At 40.9% G+C, this 18,554-nt stretch overlaps 1 protein-coding gene and 1 pseudogene across 14 annotated transcripts in view; one reads left to right on the top strand and one right to left on the bottom strand.

Moving 5' to 3' along the window:
• Positions 1 to 2,541: 2,541 nt before the first annotated feature.
• Positions 2,542 to 18,554, top strand: part of NCOA3 (nuclear receptor coactivator 3) — a 139,172-nt gene continuing 123,159 nt past the window's right edge. For 4 of the 13 annotated variants that reach the window (XM_082744791.1, XM_082744798.1, XM_082744786.1 and 1 more), the window contains exon 1: positions 2,542 to 2,747. The gene's annotated coding sequence lies outside the window, so the exon portion shown is untranslated. The remainder of the gene's footprint in view (positions 2,748 to 18,554) is intronic. The other 9 variants (XM_082744795.1, XM_082744794.1, XM_082744793.1 and 6 more) reach the window with 3 other exon arrangements.
• Positions 15,291 to 17,604, bottom strand: LOC309871622 (large ribosomal subunit protein uL11 pseudogene; annotated as a pseudogene). The gene has a single exon. The product of its transcript is annotated as a large ribosomal subunit protein uL11 pseudogene (transcript).

The following is an 18,554-nucleotide window of genomic DNA, read 5'->3' on the forward strand; positions in this document are numbered from 1 at the left end:
AAATTCCAGACCACAACAGGAACAGCAAGTGAAAGGCCCATGCTTGGAAAGTTCAGGAAACACCAGGAATGTTGGTGTCTGGCATGGGGTAGGAAATGAGAAAAGATATATTACCTGAGATCAGAAAGGGAAGCAGAGACCAAGTCAATTAGGGTCTGGGTTTTATCCCAAATGCAATAGGATGTCACTGGAACATGTTCAGGTTGCAAGTGACATAATTTAGTATATGATTTTTTCAAAGATCCCCCTGGCTACTGTGCAGGGAGTGCTTTATGGGATTACTAAAGGGGGAAGAAAGGAGAGTGGCAGGACAGCTGCAGTTGTTCAAGGGAAAGTTCATGTGGGGTCTTAGTGTTCATTTCTGGGTTCTCAACATCTAACATAGTATTTATTACCTGTCGTCTGATGAGGGAGTGAACCCAAGTAACATATACAGTCTGAGCGAGTACTATTGCTAAACTACGTAGATGGTACTGAGAATACATCAGAAAATGAAAGACATAGAAGTCCTAGCTTCACGGAATTTTCAATCTAGTGAGGAAAAGATATGTTAAATGCCATAAGTAAACAAAAATATATGGTATTTCCAATGATAAAAAGTGCTATGAAGAGGGGTGCCTGGGCGGCTCAGTGGGTTGAAGCCTCTGCTTTTGGCTCAGGTCATGATCCCAGGGTCCTGGGATGGAGCCACGCATTGGGCTTTCTGCTCGGCGGGGAGCCTGCTTCCCTTCCTCTCTCTCTGTCTGCCTCTCTGCCTACTTGTGATCTCTCTCTGTCAAATAAATAAAATCTTAAAAAAAAGAAGTCAGTCTTAAAAAAAGTGCTGTGAAGAGAGAGGAAGCAGGGAAGAGGGATAGACAAAGTTGGGACTGCAGTGGTCAGGAATTTAAAAGAGAAATCAGGGCACCCAGTTGTCTCAGTTGGTTGGGCATTTGACTCTTGGCTCAGGTCATGATCTCATGGGTCGTGGGATTGAACCATGTGTGGGGCTCAAAGCTTGGTGGGCAGTTGGTTCAAAGAGTCTCTCCTGCCACTTCGCCTGTGCGGCTAGTGTGTACGTGTGCTCTTTGTCTCTCTCAAATCAATCGATCAATCAATCAATCTTTATAAAATAGAGAAATCAGGGAAGGTCTCACTGAAGAAGTGACATTTGGAAAATGACCATGGGGGAGGTGAGGGAGGGAGTGATTTAAACTTTTCAGGGGAGGCGCATCTGGGTAGGGGGAGGGGGCACCTGGGTGGCTCAGTCAATCAAGGTTAAGCTTCTGACTCCTGATCAGCTCAGGTTGTGAATAGGGAGGTAAGTTAAAAAACAAAACAAAACAAAACACCAAAAACAAAAAAACAACTTTCCAGGGGAAACAGTGAATTATGTAGAAGTAGCAAATGCAAGGTCTCTGTGGCCAGTGTGTGCTAAGCATGTTGGAGGGGCCCCAAGGAGTCCAGTAGACCTGGAGGACAGTAGTGAGTTGGACAAGAACTGAGAGATGACTGAGATGGGAAACACAGGTTGTATGGGGCTTTGCAGGTTACTGCAAAGAATTTGGAGGACAGACATACAGTGACTTGGTTCCTACCAGGACTTCTCCTACTGCTATGTTAAGGAAGTAGGGAGACCAGTGAGGAAGCTACTGCCACAGCCTGGGTGGGAAATGGTAATAGTAGAGCATAAAGCAGTTATTTGGTTATTTTGTTCTATTGGCGCTCAACACACTTAATACTGATTCAGTAGTATTATCTAATAAATAGTCCATACTAAAATTTCCCTCCTAAATCCTTTTTACATTAAGGAAAAAAAAAAAAAAAGACCTCGATCCAGTCGAGGCTCATCTAATGCATTTGGTTCTCACCTCTTTCCCGCTTTGGTATTTTTAAGAGCTCAGGAACAATGTTTTGTAGCATATATCCCACATTCTGAGTTTGCCCGATTATTTCTCCATAGTTAGGTTCAGGTTAGCTATTATTTGGGCAGGGATACTACAGAGGAGGCAAAATGCCATCCTCATTGCATCGTATCAGGAGACACATAGTATCAGTTTGATCCATTCCTGGTGACGCTAAGTGGTAGTGCTGGTGATGACATCTCCTGGTTAAGGTGTCTGCCAGCTCTGTCCACTGCAAAGGAAGCTACTCCGCGGAATGGTACATAGTTGAATGATATATACTGAATATACTATTGTCAAACAACCTTTCGCCCAGTGGCTTTAGCATCTAATGAACAACCCGGTAGCTTATGACCTTGTGCCTCAGTTTGCTCCTCCGAACAATGAGGATGACAGTGGTCCCAAAGGGATGCTTGTTTTGAGGACCAGTACTTGGCACACAATAAACGCTCAGTAAATGTTAGATATTACTGGACGAAGGCAAGTGTGACAAGATTAAGGGCAGGGCTAGGGTTGCATTCTAGTCCTCCGGACCCCGCTGCAGCTCCCACGCAGTGAGCGAGCGAAAGCAACGGAAGGATCCACACCGCCACGCCCTGGAGCCGCGGGAGCTGGGCCGGGCGGGGGCACCTAGCTCCCGGGCCGCGCAAGGCCCCCTGGGACCGGTAGTGCTGGGCGTGGTCTAGGGACTACATATCCCGGAGGCCCCCGCGCCGCGGCTCCAGCCGCTGCCGCCTCAGCCCCTCCACAGAGACGGCGGCGGCCGCGGCGGCTGAGTCGGTGGCGGCGGCAGTGGCGGCGGCTGCGGGCTGAGCGGCGAGTTTTCGATTTAAAGCTGAGCTGCGAGGAAAATGGCGGCGGGCGGTGAGTGGAGATAAAGGAGGAGCGGCGGCGGGCGAGGGGGTGGAGTGCGAGGCGGAGGAAAAGAGGGCGAGTCCCTGGGCTGCCGCGAGCCGACGGCTGCGCCTCCGCGGAGGCGCTGAGGGGCGCGCCGAGAGGGGGGCGCGCTGAGATAGTTTCGGGGTGTCGGGGCCGCGTTGCTTCTCCGCAGCCTGGGGCGGCCCGCGGCAGGAAGAAGGGGAATCGAGGTGGGGCGGCAGCCGGCTTGCGGGTGCAAGGAGGTCTCCTCGCGGCGGGGTCACCCCGACGAGTTTGGGGGGGACCGCGGGGGCCCGCTTTTTCCCTCCTGTCCCTAAAGTTTTTATCTTCTCCCAGCCCTTAGGGCTGCTTTAGAACGCTTCCCGCGTCCCCCTCCTGCCGCTGCCTCGGCGCCTTCGCAGTTATTCTGAAGAATTAGGGGGCGGGGGAAGCCGTACGGACCCCACCGACCCCCACGCCAGCCTCCCAAATCCCGCTCAGAATCGGGTTGCATTTTGTTGCTGTGTTTCCCCCTTCACTTGGGCATTTTTAGTATTTTAACTCGAATTATCTGCCGGATTTTTATTTTGGGCACGGATAGGTTCTCCGCAGTTTTCTCAGTGAAAAGGCATTTTGCTACCTCTGGTGTGAAGGTTGGGAAATGGCAAGTGGGAAGTTGGTAGATCACATTTGGGGTTTGGCTGTCTTTCTTAGTACTGTTTTCCCCGTCCGCATCTCTAATCTTACCTTAGGTACCTTGATTCAGTTTGTAAGGGTTTAAATTGTCTTGCACATGCTTTAAAACAAACAAACACAAAAAACCCACAAAAAACCCCCAAAACCAAAAAGCCACGAGCCGTTGGAAAGCTTAGTTGCTTCTACTTTGGGGGGCACTTAGGGTGGAAAAGTTAAACCAAAAGAGCATTTCTGAGAGGGAGAAAAAGCATCGTTTCAGAATCTCACTAAGCAGGAGGAGTTCGGGGTTCCAAAATGGAATGACACGAAAGGTATGAAATTCTCCCGAAGTCGAAACTTTTTTTTTTCCCCCCCTCCCGAATGTGAAGACTTCCTTTTTTGCAGTTTTTGAGCAGCGCTTCAAAGCCAACCTGTTTTTGTTATTAAGCCTGTACGGTAAAGAAAGAGGAAGGCGAGTACCAGCTGTCTTGCTGCAGTGGGTTTAAATGGATTTGAATGAGATGAGCGAGTGGTAGTAGTATTGAGTGAGATTGCTGCATCTCCTTGATTTAAATGCCTGGCCTCCGATCCACCTAACTGAGCCCTGGCTGCAAGACAGCTACCGTATGTGTTGCTGCAGGTTGTATGGAGGATGGAAAACAACCACAAAAAAGGACCCCCCCCCCCCCCCCCCCCGTCTTGTGAATGCCCCATCATAAACTGTTAAACCGAAATCTGGAAGTTCATGAAATGTTTGTTCTTGAAAAAAATTTAAATTATTGCTCTATTTAGAATAGATATAACATCCAACTGGAAAGGTACACAAACATTGAAAAATGAGTCTCTCCTGTAAACCCTGCAATCCAGGTAATTCTGGTTCCTGGGAGGCAGTGACTGTTACTGGGTTTCTAGAGTATCTTTGGTCTTCGGAATAATTATTTTAAGATTTTTATTTGAAACATACTCTTGTTGGGTACCAAAAAACAGGAAAGTACAATGAACAGAAGAAAGGGAAAATGTGGTGGGAATATTATTTTCTTATCACGGTCTTGAACAAATGTTGATAGCTCTTAAGAAAAGGCTTCTGAACTTAAGTGCTTATGTTGCCTTATGTACTAACACCCTTAAAGAAGTAACAATCTGTGGGGCTTTAGGATGAAGGAGGCTGCCAGGGTTCATTGTTTGTATGTAAGATGAAGCCTCTGTAACATGTAAAATGATATTGAACACTATAGCTTCTGTCACTGGAGGTTGCTTCAGGTTCTGCATTTAAATGAGCAGTAATCTAGGTTGCCTGTGATCCTAAATTTATAGTGGTATTTCATGTATTGATAGAAGTGAGTTAATTGTTCAATCAGTATTAAAAAAAAAAAAGGTGTATGTCAGCTTCTGGCCTATATAGAACGACGTTTTGGACATGAGGATTGTGGATTAAGTGGGAAGCGGTAATGTTTCTAGAGCAGTTTGTAGGAAATATTTTTTACCATAAAATATTCTTTACCTACAGAAGCTTTGGAAATGCAAAACATCCATAGCATAATTAACAGGATTTCTATTTCTGTAAGTTTTAGAATTGTGGTTTTGAATTTACTAACACTAACAATTTGTTAAAAAAATTGAGTGATACTAGAATTTAGGCTGTTAGGGATTGTATTAAATAAAGTCATTATATTTTGAAATTGAGTATAGTGTCCTTCCCTCCCTCCCATATAAGAGTTACTTATTGGGGTACCTGGGTGGCTCAGTCGGTTAAGTGTCTGCCTTTGGCTGCGGTTCCAGTCATGATTCCAGGGTCTTGGGATCCAGCCATACATCAGGCCCTCTGCTGTGCAGGAAGCCTGCTTCTCCCTCTCTCTCTGGCTGCTGCTGCCTTTGCTTGGGCTCTCTCTCCCTCTGTGTCGAATAAATAAATAAAATCTTTAAAAAAATTAAGAGATATCTTATATCAGGGATATATTCTTATCCCTGTGTGAGTAGTTATTTTCAATAAATCCCTCCACCCAAATAAATTGGCATTCATTCAGCAGGGAGTCAGTGCACCTTTGGACGCTGGATTCTTTTTCTAGGAGATGCGAAATAAAAAAATAGTTAAAAAAATTTTTTTTTGAAAATATTTTATTTTCATTTATTTGACAGAGAAAGTGCAAGCAGGGAGAGCAGCAGGCAGAGGGAAAGGGAGAAGCAGACTCCCTGTTGAGCAAGGAGCATGTTTAGGGCTCTATCCCCAGATTCTAGAATCATGACCTGAGTGGAAGGCAGTTGCTTAACCAACTGAGCCACCCAGGCTCCCCTAAAAAGTAGTTTTCTTTTTCTTTTTTTTTTTTTTTTAAAGATTTTATTTATTTATCAGAGAGAGAGAGGGGGAGATAGCGAGCACAGGCAGACAGAATGGCAGGCAGAGGCAGAGGGAGAAGCAGGCTCCCTGCCGAGCAAGGAGCCCGATGTGGGACTCCATCCCAGGATGACCTGAGCCGAAGGCAGCTGCTTAACCAACTGAGCCACCCAGGCGTCCCTAAAAAGTAGTTTTCGAAGTGGTTACTTCCTAAAGCCTTCTTGACTGGTCTTTTGAAGTAAAATTCTTACCATATCAGGGACGTACTAAAGATAAGTTTTTTTTTTTTTTAAATTTAGACTTTTGTGTATTAAAAACTATATGATTCTAGAGTAGTTTCTTTTAAAGATTTTATTTATTTATTTATTTATTTATTTTATTTGACAGAGAGAGATCACAAGTAGGCAGAGAGGCAGGCAGAGAGAGAGAGGAGGAAGCAGGCTCCCTGTGGAGCAGAGAGCCCGATGTGGGACTCGATCCCAGGACCCTGAGATCATGACCCGAGCCGAAGGCAGTGGCTTAACCCACTGAGCCACCCAGGCGCCCCTAGAGTAGTTTCTTTTAAAGACTACGATGTTTTTGAGAAATTTTTTAAAAGAATAATTTAAAAATATTTTTGTTTGGACAGTAGGGTACGATAAAAAACCAAACTACTATTGTCCTGTGCCAAATTGGTGTTAAAATAAATGGCTTTAGGGTTTCTTTTTGCATTTTTTTTTAGACTATATAATTTCAAGCCTTGGCCTGAGGATGTAGACTACTTTTGAAAACTTGATTTGTTGCAAGTTTAGAACGAGTATAGCCTCCAGTGGCTGTCTATACTGGAAAGTGACCACAAGTCAATGCAGTTGTTACTATAATGCTACTTAAGACTAGAAAAATGAGTTGTTGATCATGTTGATGAGTGTCTCATGTAGTTTCTCATAGGTTAAACCAGAGAGGACCTGTCCCAGTTTGGTTTGAACTTATTATATATTCCGTAGTATAGAGTTAATTTCTCTTTCTTTCTTTGCATTATTGAGTGGTTAAAGCCCTGAGAGAGAATATTAATATTGGAAATGTATGTTAACTTTTCTCTTTCTCATAGTTAAATAGATTAAGGAAATAGGTGATTGTATGTTAGTTTAGATCCTCAGGGATAGCATTGAGATTGAGTACTGCAGTAAAATGTAGGCATTTTCTTCCATTTTATTGAGTGCTTTTTGGGGGTGGGGGAAGGGATTACAAAATGAGCATTTCTCAGTTAAGGTGGAGGAGGGGCTCTATTGTAATAAGTCTTACTCTTTCATTTTGTTAGTGTTTGCTAGGTAAATTCATTTAGCCCATTGCTTTTTCGATAGGGTTTCTGGGAGATTGTTTTGGATTAAGGGTACGGTTTATCTAGAGTCTAACCTTATTTTCAGCTCCTAACAAATGATGGAATTGACTTGAATTTAATTGCCTTTCCCTTTTGGTGGAGAGTTGTTAAATGAACAGGAAAATGGCCAGAAGATACACAGCAGGAGTTGAGGAGGAAGACCTGTGCTTGTCTAGGAGGCTGATTTATCCATAAACTGCATAATCTTAGACTACATAGTGCCAGTTCCCAACTTTGTCAGCATTAACTCAGTTCGGTAGGTTCTGCCGGCGTAGGTCAATTTACAGGGGGGCAGTAATAAAGGTTTATTTAGCTGTAGTAAATTTTGTGGCCTAGAGGCAAAGGAAAGATGTCTGATCTATCTGTCCCATTTCAAAGAATATTTTCAGTGGACTAGTCTCTTCTGTTAGTCATTTTTCCTAGTCTTCATTGAATGTCTTGTTTTTTTCTTTTTTATTAATTTTTTTATCGATACATTCTAGGAAAGTGTGTGACTTTTTAAAAAATTTTTTAATTTTTTTGAGTGTAACTTTCCTTGTCTCTTGGTCACCTACGAAGGTATTCTTCTGAAATGTTTAATTTGTTTGGTTACAGGTTATGAGTGAGGGTTCTGAAGTTTCACTTTTTGGAAACTAGGCTGATTAGATTGCTAAATTTAATTCTTCATCATCCATGTAAGGATGAAAAGGGAATGAATATTGGCATGGGTACCACATAGTAATGGATAATCTACTGCTCCCTGGGGCTTTGCTTTTGGTAGCTATGGCAGCTGAGTAGGAGTGGTAGATGGATAGATGGGAAAAGACTGCAGAAGTCAGCATAATCCTCAATTAGGATAAGCCTCATGGTTAATTGAATGTTGAGTGTACAGGTTAAATCCCATTATAACAAACTCCAGGGGACTAGCTAAATTATTTGGTTGTACTGGGATTGAGCTTTTTTGAATATTGTTTGAAATAGATTAGTCTTTTTGTTTTTGTTTAGAGGTGTTGGAAAAATTTTTATTTACTGTAACAGTTTGACTAGCTGTTACTCATGTACCAATGTGTTTGATGTTCACTTTCAATGCTTTTGCCTTTTAAAAAAGGAAAAAACCCATGTTTAATTGGGTATATAATTTATCCCCCCTCCTTACACCCTGTATCTTGGTCTAGAATAGCACCATTGGTTTATCTCAACAACTAAATAAACTTATAAGTACTACTGCCACCATCAAAGTGTGGTCATAGGAAGTGGGAAATTCCCCAGGTTTCCAGGTGACTGCTGCTGGTAATTTTTTTCTGCCCTTGGTAACTTTTAAAAATAAGTGAATATACTTCATTTTGGTGTGCACTTTACTTTGTCAGTAGTAATTAAGGTAGGCCTTTTCCATTGATCCAGTTGTAGTTCAAGACAGAGCTCTATATGGTGTTAAAAAAAAAAAAAAGTGATGGTAGTGATGAAAGCGATGAAAAAATTCATAAATACAGAATTTTTCAGTAACAGGATTAATAAACGTATGAGAAAAATACTATTATGCTTGTCGGAAATACACTTTTTTTTTCTGTCCTGTACTTTCACGTTGATGTTCAGTGAATTTAAGGCATTTACATCTCACTTTCATACCTAAAGCTAGCATTTTTAGTTTGCTTAGAGAGTTGTGATTGGGTGTAGCAAGACATTTTTGAAGTCATTCTTTTAAATAGATGTTCCATGAAGGAGGGCAAATCTGAAAGAGGGAATTTCAAAGCAGCCCAAGCAGTGTTTTGAAAGTTCTCCAGTTAAGAATAATGACTGGCTAGTAGGCAGGAAGCCTGCAGTTGCATTGTGGTATTGTTCCTCCATCTCATGCATTTGAGAACTTGAGCACAAAAGAGGAGAATGCGTGGGGAGGGGAAGAAAGAGTTTTAACAACAAAAAAAAGTGAGGGGGGAGACTTTCAGAGTAAATATTCTTTGCTGTTCTATTTAAGTGAAATCTAAAACCAAATTACTTTTACTTTGAGAGGAAGTATTTATTTATCATAATCTAAATGTCCTACACTGACATTTTTATAAATGAGAGTTAATTGTTACTGATGATCATACGCTCAGTTTTAAAACTCCTTTAAAAAAAAAAAATTTTCGGGTGCCTGTTTGGCTTACTTGGAACAGCATGTGTCTCTTGATCTGTAGGCCATGAGTTCGTGCCCCATATTGGGTACAGAGATTACTAAAAATAAACTTATATAAAAAAAATTTTACCGGGGCGCCTGGGTGGCTCAGTGGGTTAAGCCGCTGCCTTCAGCTCGGGTCATGATCTCAGGGTCCTGGGATCGAGTCCCACGGCGGGCTCTCTGCTCAGCGGGGAGCCTGCTTCCCTGTCTCTCTCTCTGCCTGCCTCTCTGTCTACTTGTGATCTCTCTCTGTCAAATAAATAAATAAAATCTTTAAAAAAAAAAAATTTACCTTTGAATATTTCCCCACTTTGTTACCTAATCAGTATCATTTGTTAGCTTGTTACTTTAAAAATGATATTTACCTGTGAAGAGAATAATTTCTAAGCTAGTACTGTAAGCTTCCTGCAAATCAGTCTCTAGATCTTACTTAAAATTTATAAAATAAAGTAGATGGAGTATGGTTTTCCAAGGTTCATTATATTGGAAATTTTTTTTTTTTTTAAAGATTTTATTTATTTAACAGACAGAGAGCACAAGTAGGCAGAGGTAGGCAGAGAGTCAGGAGGGAAGCAGGCTCCCCGCTGAGCAGAGAGCCCGATGGGGGGGGGCTCGATCCCAGGACCCTGGGATCATGACCTGAGCTGAAGGCAGAGGCTTTAACCCACTGAGCCACCCAGGCGCCCCTATATTGGAAAATTTTTATAAAATTAATAATGTACTGTATAAATATGTAGAATGTCCTTATATTTAAATTTTGTTGGTCAAACATTAAACGGATTAAGCTCTTTATATACCAGATAATAGTAACCTTTCAGTGCTGACTCATCAGTTTGGAGTAAAATGACTTTGAGCTCCCGACCTCACCCTAGTATATGTTGTTAGCTGCAAAGCGAGTGCTTGTACACATGTGCCTGTGTAAGCGGGGTGGGGGAAGAATTTTCCGTTCCCTCCTTCTGTTGTAAGAAAATGAAGTCATATTTTTCTTTACTCTCAGTAAAGCTGTCATCAGTGAAATGGATTATTGAATTTAAGTCACTCTGTAGAGTAGCTGTATCAGCTTGATTTTGTTTCCAGATTGAAATTTAGCAGCTTTATTTGAAAATGTTTTAAGGATTACCCAGTATTCTCTTCAACGAATTGTGTCTTTAGTCTAAATACCTTCTGTTCCATCCACATTCATCTCTTTCTTCTTTACCTGTCTGGTAGTGGTTGTTTCTTTCTTTTTTTTTTTTTTTTAAAGATTTATTTATTTATTTGACAGACAGAGATCACAAGTAGGCAGAGAGGCAGACAGAGAGAGAGGAGGAAGCAGGCTCCCTGCTGAGCAGAGAGCCTGATGTGGGGCTCGATCCCAGGACCCTGGGATCATGACCTGAGCCGAAAGCAGAGGCTTTAACCCACTGAGCCACCCAGGCGCCCCAGTGGTTGTGTTTTATAAGATTTTCACCCTGGCCACGATGTTTGGCCCCATAGCAGTCAGAGTAAGTATTTGGCTGCATCTAGGAAAATCTAACTTTGCCAGTGAAAAGAATAACTATACACATGTTACATCCATTGGAGGGCCGGTAGTATCTCCTTCATGTAATAAGACAAAACTATTACTGTGTTAAATGTTAACAATAATTTCATCAGGAATCAGTAAAATGAATTCAGGAAACTACTTCAAAGTGCACAACCCACATCTGGAATGGTGGAAACCGTCGGTGGTTGGAGCCCAAGTTAGGTGAACCTGGAATTGTGAAGTCCAATAAGTTCCAGTTTTGTTTTTCTCTCCTCAAAGTAAAAAATATCTCCCACATGTTGCTTTTATTTATTTATTTTTAAAGATTTTATTTATTTATTTGACAGAGAGAAAGAGAGAGAGCTCGGCACAAGTAGGTGGAGCCGCCGGCAGAGGGAGAGGGAGAAGTAGGTCCCTGCTGAGCAGGGAGCCTGATGTGGTGGGGTTCGATCCCAGGACCCTGGGATCCTGATCTCAGCCGAAGGCAGCTGCTTATCTAACTGAGCCACTCAGGCGCCCTCATGTGTTGCTTTTTAACCTGACTTTTCCTACCTCTGTTCTTCTAGTCTTAAGCTTTAATCTTCAGTTTGCTACTGTTTGGTGGTTGCCCACTCCCCTGTACACATACATACTTACCCAGTGTTTGTTAAGTTTGTAGTGTTTAAGGCACTATGAAAGTTAAAAAGGTTTTGACCTCCAAGTGCACACAGTCAGTTACTCATCACTTCACTACAAGGCAATCTATTTGGCTTATGAAGATCAAGGAGTAGTTTAGAAGAGGAAGGGGGGGACTACTACTGACCAGGTGATCAGTTTGAAGAATGAGTAAGATTTTAATATGGAGAGAGCAGTTTCTGTTGGTGAGAAATCATTGGTAAGAGCTCCGAGGTAAGGTATTTTAAGACTGGGTGTGTAAATATTCAATAAATGTTAAGTAAGTGGATTTGGATAAACTGGTTTTGTTTTTGCAGAGTCCTATTGATACGTCTCTCTTAAATATATTTTCATTACAACTTCTTTTTTTTTTTGAAGATTTTATTTACTTGAAAGAGAGTGCAAGAGGAGGGGGGTCAGAGGGAGAAGCAGACTCCCTGCTGAGCTGGGAGTGTGATGTGGGGCTGGATCCTAGGGATCCTATCCTGGGACTCCAGGATCATGACCCAAGCTGAAGGCAGTTGCTTAACCAACTGAACCACCCAGGCGCCCCTCATTGCAGTTTCTAAAACTGTTATTCAGGCCTTTTATTTCTATATTATATATCAGCTTTCAAAGTAGTCTCTGTTCTTTCCCTAAGTCCTCTCTACTTATTAAACAGCATTTTGATTAGAGTTTTTGCCTAAAAATCTGCACAGTACAATCCCAAATCTTTAACCTAATATTCAGTTCTTATCATAGTCTTTTTAAAATCAATCTTTTGGGCCACCTGGGTGGCTCAGTGGGTTAAGCCTCTACCTTTGGCTCAGGTCATGGTCTCAGGGTCCTGGTGAGATCTACCCCACATTGGGCTTTCTGCTCAGCAGAGAGCCTGTTTCTCCCTCTGCCTGCCTCTCTGCCTACTTGTGATCTCTCTCCCTCTGTCAAATAAATAAGTAAAATCTTTAAAAAAAAGAAATCAATCTTTCCCATTTTTCTTGCCCCTTATTGCAGTCACACTGCTTCTTTCTGGTTCTTCTCCCTTGCTATCTAGGCCTAGTCTTTATGGTCCAATTCAGATCCTACCTCAGGTAGGTAAATTTTCCAGACTACCACAGCTGAAGATACAGTTCTTTTTTTTTTTTTTTTGAAAGATTTTATTTATTTATTTGAGAGAGAGAGACAGTGAGAGAGAGCATGAACAAGGAGAAGGTCAGAGGGAGAAGCAGACTCCCCATGGAGCTGGGAGCCCGATGCGGGACTCGATCCCGGGACTCCAGGATCATGACCTGAGCCGAAAGCAGTCGTCCAACCAACTGAGCCACCCAGGCGCCTTGAAAATACAGTTCTTAATTTCTGATATGAATCTTTATTGTCTCCTCACATGCATAGGAGTCAGTATTTATTGATTGGTAGGACAGATTCAGTCCAGTTGTCTATTTTTTTTGAGGTGGGGACTATTTCTTTTATTAAACTTTTGAAATCCTCTGTTTTTTTCAATCATATCTTTTTAAGTACCCCCCCCCCCAAGTGGTTGGATATGAAAGTTTCTAGAGTGGTAACTCTCAAGTCCACTTCTATCTAGATAGTGAGATAAAATTAGAGGATTTGCTTGGGACCTATGTCTCCCACATAGAGTTGTCCCAGATTAAATCATCCCTGGATCTCAGAATACATTCATATTTCCCAAATGGCCTAGGACTGGATAGTCCTTCTGTAAGTTGTCCAAATGTTTTTATTCAGTACCACTGTCTCCAAAGAACTGTGCTAAGCACTGTAGGCATTAAAATCCCTTTGTGATCGTGCTCGCTTTGGCAGCACATATACTAAAATCCCTTTGTGATCTAGGAGTTTATAATCTAGTTGAGAAATAAATATAAATGAAAAAAATATATAGTTGCAGCAACATAAGTAAGTGGTTCAGAAGTTCAGAGGAGGAAAAGGTCATTTTCAACTGAAATTGTTAGGGAAAACTTCATGGAGGAGATGGGTTAGATCTAAAGGGAATTAATTGCTGCTTCTGATCTCTCTTTCCCACATCTTTTATTCTGTAGTGCTGTTACTGTTACAGTAAAAGAAAAAAAGTTTTTTTTTTTTTTTTAATTGAAAAGGAGGCATAAACATGGTAGAGTTGAAGCAGTACAAAAAAGTATCCCTTGAGAAAGTAAGGATTTTAAAGTAAGGATTTTGGTCTTTCTAGCTACCCCCCTTCCCAAAGGCAACTGAAGTTAGAGGATATTCTGTACATGTAGTTGTGGATGTCTCTCTCTTCAGTATTTTTCAGTATGTTTTTTTCTTAATCTTTCCCTCTTTTTGTTTTTTCCCCCCTTCTTTATTTCTAATTAAAATGAGGTTGCCACTACCTTCATTTAACAAAAGAATTTGGAGAGCCTTATATATCTCACAGTTTTAAAAGGCTGTATAATAATTTCATTGTCCAAATGGGTTTTGTAAAGCTAACTTTAACCAGTTTTGCTTGCTATTTCCAATCCTTTACTATTTTGATTGATACTGCAGTGAACTATATGTAGATCTGTGTGTAGGCTTGAGTATATCTCAGTATAGACATCTTGGACATGAAATTTCTGAATCAAAGGAAGCCTTTAAAACTTTAAATGGTTCTTTCCTAATTTCTTCCAAAGAGGTTGTACTAGACTTTGGCTTTTTTTTTTTTTTTTTTTTTTAAGATTTTATGTATATATTTGACACAGAGAGAGAACACAAGCAAGGGGAGAGGGTGAGGGAGAGGAAGAGGGAGCAGCAGGCCTCCTGCTGAGCAGAGAGCCCAATGTGGGTCTCCATCCCAGGACCCTGGTATTGTGACCTGAGCTGAACGACTGAGCCACCCAGGTGCCCCTAAACTGGCTTTCATCTGTTGTTTATGAGAGAGTCTCATTTCTCCTTTGTTACTTCTTTTCTTTCTTTCTTTTTTTTTTTTTTTTTTAAGTAGTCTCTGTTCCAAGTGTGGGACTCGAACTCATGACTCCCAAGATCAAGAGTCTCATGCTTTACCAACTGAGCCAGCCAGGCTCTCCTCCTTTTTATCTTTTAAAAATTTATCCCTTCCTCTTACTTGACTGCTTGAAGGCATAAAATCTATTGTTCATTGTCTAAGAATATGAAATTAAACTTCCCCTGGAGTTCCCAGAGCCTTTAATAATCTGACTCTAATCTATATTTCCAGCATTATCTCCTTAATTCTATGTATTTTATACTCTAGTTGCTGTTAAGTTTTCCTTGTTCTGTCTTCCCTGCTCTTAGCCTAGTAAAATTCTCTTTGCTGTGTTCTGATTTATATTCTTAGATATAAAAGATAAAAGCTACCATTTATCCAAGCCTATATGCTTGGACAGTGTTTGGTATTTAATGTATATCATCTCATTTAACAGTCTTGTATTGTAGAGCCCTTTTTTTTTCTTCAAATGAAGTCTTCTACAAAACCCTATTCAAAATAGAAAATGTGATTTTATTAAAATTTATATTCTGAGTTGAAATTTAAACTGTTTGCTGGTTATAAAGGCAGTGAAAATGAGATTGCTCTGATGAATATAAAAATTTGAAATTGGGTTATGAAGAACTGTTATGGATCTAAATCCATCTCTGCTTCTAGTTTATTTCTGTATTATGAAAATCCCAACCCATACAGAGTTATGGTTGCAAATGGTCTGAATTTAAAAATATTTTTTGATATATATAACAGTAGCACATGGGACAAATTCAAGGTACCATGAGTACAGTGGTACCGTGAGAATACACTGGAAAGCAAGGGGTCCTTCCTCAGCTGTCTCCTGGCCACCTCCCTATCCCATCTCAGAATTATTAACTATAGAGTCATTGTTGTTAACTCAAGACGTATAAATGCACATGCTTAAAAGGTTTCAAGTTTTGTGACTTTCTCCTACATTTTTGGGTAATTTTTTTTTTTTTTAAAGATTTCATCTATTTATTTGATAGAGATCACAAGTAGGCAGAGAGGCAGGCAGAGAGAGAGGGTAGCAGGCTCCCTGCTGAGCAGAGAGCCTGATGTGGGCCTCGATCCCAGGACCCTGAAATCATGACCTAAGCCAAAGGCAGCAGCTTAACCCACTGAGTCACCCAGGCACCCCTTTTTGGGTAAATTTTATATTAAAGTGTAGCATACGTGAGTATGCAGATACATTTTCAACAAATAAACTCACTTATGTAATTGGCACTCAGGAGCCCTATTCTGGATTGTGTAGGGGAAGGCTTCATATCTATGTTTATAACTACTAAATTCTTTCTAATAATTATAAATTATACAGTATTCCGCTTTGTGGATATATCATAACATATTCAGTTTAATATTACTACAAAGCTGTTAGTGAATATCCTCATACATATTTCTTTGTTCACATTTGTTAAATATATAAAAATTTCTGGAAGTAAAATGCTGGAGTCTTAAAGAGTATGAATTTAAGTTTTATAGAAAATTGCAATTAGCTCCCCGTTATAGAGGTTGTATCAATTTATGAATCCACCAGCAGTGTGTTTCTTCTAGTGCTTTTATGATTTCTTTTTCTTTTGTAACACACAAAAAAATCAACTGTAAAATTTTGAAAAATGTCAAATGACGAGTGCCTGGCTGGCTCAGTTGGAAGAGCATGTCTCTTGATCTTGGGGTTGTGAGTTCAAGCCCCATGTTGGGTGTAGAGATTACTTACAAATAAAATATTTAAAAAAAAAGAAACTATGTTAAACTGGTAGCATAGGTTAATGTAGTGTCAACTACAGTATGTTGTGATTATATATATTCTGTTTAATGTGTTTAAAGGTATTTAAAATGTACCTATATAACATTTGGATGTGGCTTTTTTTTAATATGTAGAAATCTACTTTTTTGAGGTATACTTATCCTAAAATTGAACCATTTTGAGTGTGCCATATATTTTGACAAATGTAAACTGTTGTGTTACTACTGCCACAATCAAGATACAGAACATTTACATCACCCAGAAAGTTCAGTGTTGCCCATTTGTATTCAGTCCTCTTCTGGGTTTTGCGGTATTTGTAATGTTGTTTTCTGTCACTATAGTTTGGTTTTTTCTTTTTTAAAATTTTATTGAGGTATAATTGACGTTCAGTTAATTACATATATTTAAAGTGTATAATTTGAGTTTTGACATTGAGTTCTACCTGTGGATCTGTCACCACGATTACAATAATGGAAATAGCTATTAACTCTAATAGAAGCATTCTCGTAACTCTTTGTTTATTTATTCATTTATTTAAAAGATTTTATTATTTATTTGACAGAGAGAACATAAGTAGGCAGAGAGGCAGGCAGAGAGAGAGGAGGAGACACAGGCTCCCTGCTGAGCAGAGAGCCGGATGTGGGGCTCAATCCCCAGACCCTGAGACCATGACCTGAACCAAAGGCAGAGGCTTAACCCACTTGAGCCACCCAAGCACCCTCCTAGCTCTTTATAACCTATTCCTCCCCTGTCTTCCATAATTACTGATATGCCTTATGTCATTGAAGATTAGTTGAATTTTTTGAGCATTTTATGTAGATGGAATTGTTTGCTATGTACTCCCTTCCCCCCAATTGGCTGTCAAATAAATGATCCTTTATTGAAATATTTTCCTTTGTAGTTCTTAACTAGCTGGGCATTCATCTGAACCACTGTTGATTTATCTATGATGTCATGAGCGTGGCGGCCATCAGCATTGCAGCCCAAAGACTGGGCAGTCCCCAGGATCTCTTTAATGGTTCTACAGAGTTCTCTGGGTAAAGATCTGTGCCTCATCTGTAGGGCATTGTTGACCATCTCCTCAAAAGTAGTATTACCACTGTGCTTAACCAAGAAATCATCACTCACTGTTTTTCTGCAGCTTTTTCTCTCTTGGAGGTTCCTTGAGGGTTTTGATAATCAGGGCAGAGGCAGGAGGTACCATTTCAATCTGGGCCTTTCTGTTCTGAGTGGTCAGTTTCACTGTAATCCTCTAACCTTCCAATCACCAGTTGCCTTGATGATGTCATCACCAGCTTATTTTGGTGACAGATCTAGGGGGCTGATCTTGGGGGCCAGCTCAGAAATGGCACTGACTTCCCCACTGGTGCACTTCAGGTATATGATTTTGATCTGGTTGGGTTTGAACTTAGGCAGGCAGCATGGTGGTGGCATCTGGTGTTGGATGAACCTGGATTTGAGATGACTGAAGACAGTTGCACCTTTGCTTCCTCTAAGCTGAAAACCAAAAGTACTATATACTTTATTTGAGGGGAGCTGCTTTCTTTTACTTACTGTATAGTCATTTTGGGATTCATCTCATCCATGTTCTTGCATTTGTCAGTAGATTTTTTAAAAAAATATTTTACTTTTAAGTAATCTCTTAAAGGCTCAAACTTAACAACCCTGAGATCAGGAGTTGTATACTCTGCCAACTGAGCCAGCCAGGTGTCCTGCATATATCAGTAGTTTTATTTTTATTTTTTCAATGATTTAATTTATTTGACACAGAGAGATTGCAAGTAGGCAGAGAGGCAGGCAGAGGGGGAGGGAGAGAAGCAGTCCCCCTGCTGAGCAGAGAGCCCCATGTGGGGCTCAATCCCAGGACCCTGAGATCATGACCTGAGCGGAAGGCAGATGCTTAATGGACTAAGCTACCCAGGTGCCCCACGTCTTTTACATTTATATACAAGGATTTGTGGGGACATAATGCTTTTATTTCTGTTGAATAATGGAACGTCTGGGTTATACGGTAAGTGTATGTTCAACACTTAAAAATTTTAAGAAACTAGGATACCTGGGTAGCATAGTCGGTTAAGCATCTGGCTGTTGGTTTCAGCTCAGGTTGGTGACCTCAGGGTTGTGAGATCAAGCCCCAAGTTGGGCTCTGTGCTCAGTGCAGAGTCTGCTTGACACTTTTTCTCCCACTCCCTCTGGCTCCCCCCCACCCCACATTTGAGTTCTTTCTTTCTTTCCTTTTTTTTTTTTTTTTTAAAGATTTTATTTATTTGACACAGAGAAATCACAAGTATGCAGAGAGGCAGGCAGAGAGAGGGGGAAGCAGGCTCCCTACTGAGCAGAGAGCCCGATGCCGGGCTCGATCCCAGGACCCTGAGATCATGGCCTGAGTTGAAGGCAGAGGTTTAACCCACTGAGCCACCCAGGTGCCCCTTGAGTTCTTTCTTTACACAGCCCAAAATAAATAAA

The sequence above is a fragment of the Mustela nivalis genome (genome assembly GCF_964662115.1).
Source record: "Mustela nivalis genome assembly, chromosome: 8".
NCBI lineage: Eukaryota > Metazoa > Chordata > Mammalia > Carnivora > Mustelidae > Mustela > Mustela nivalis.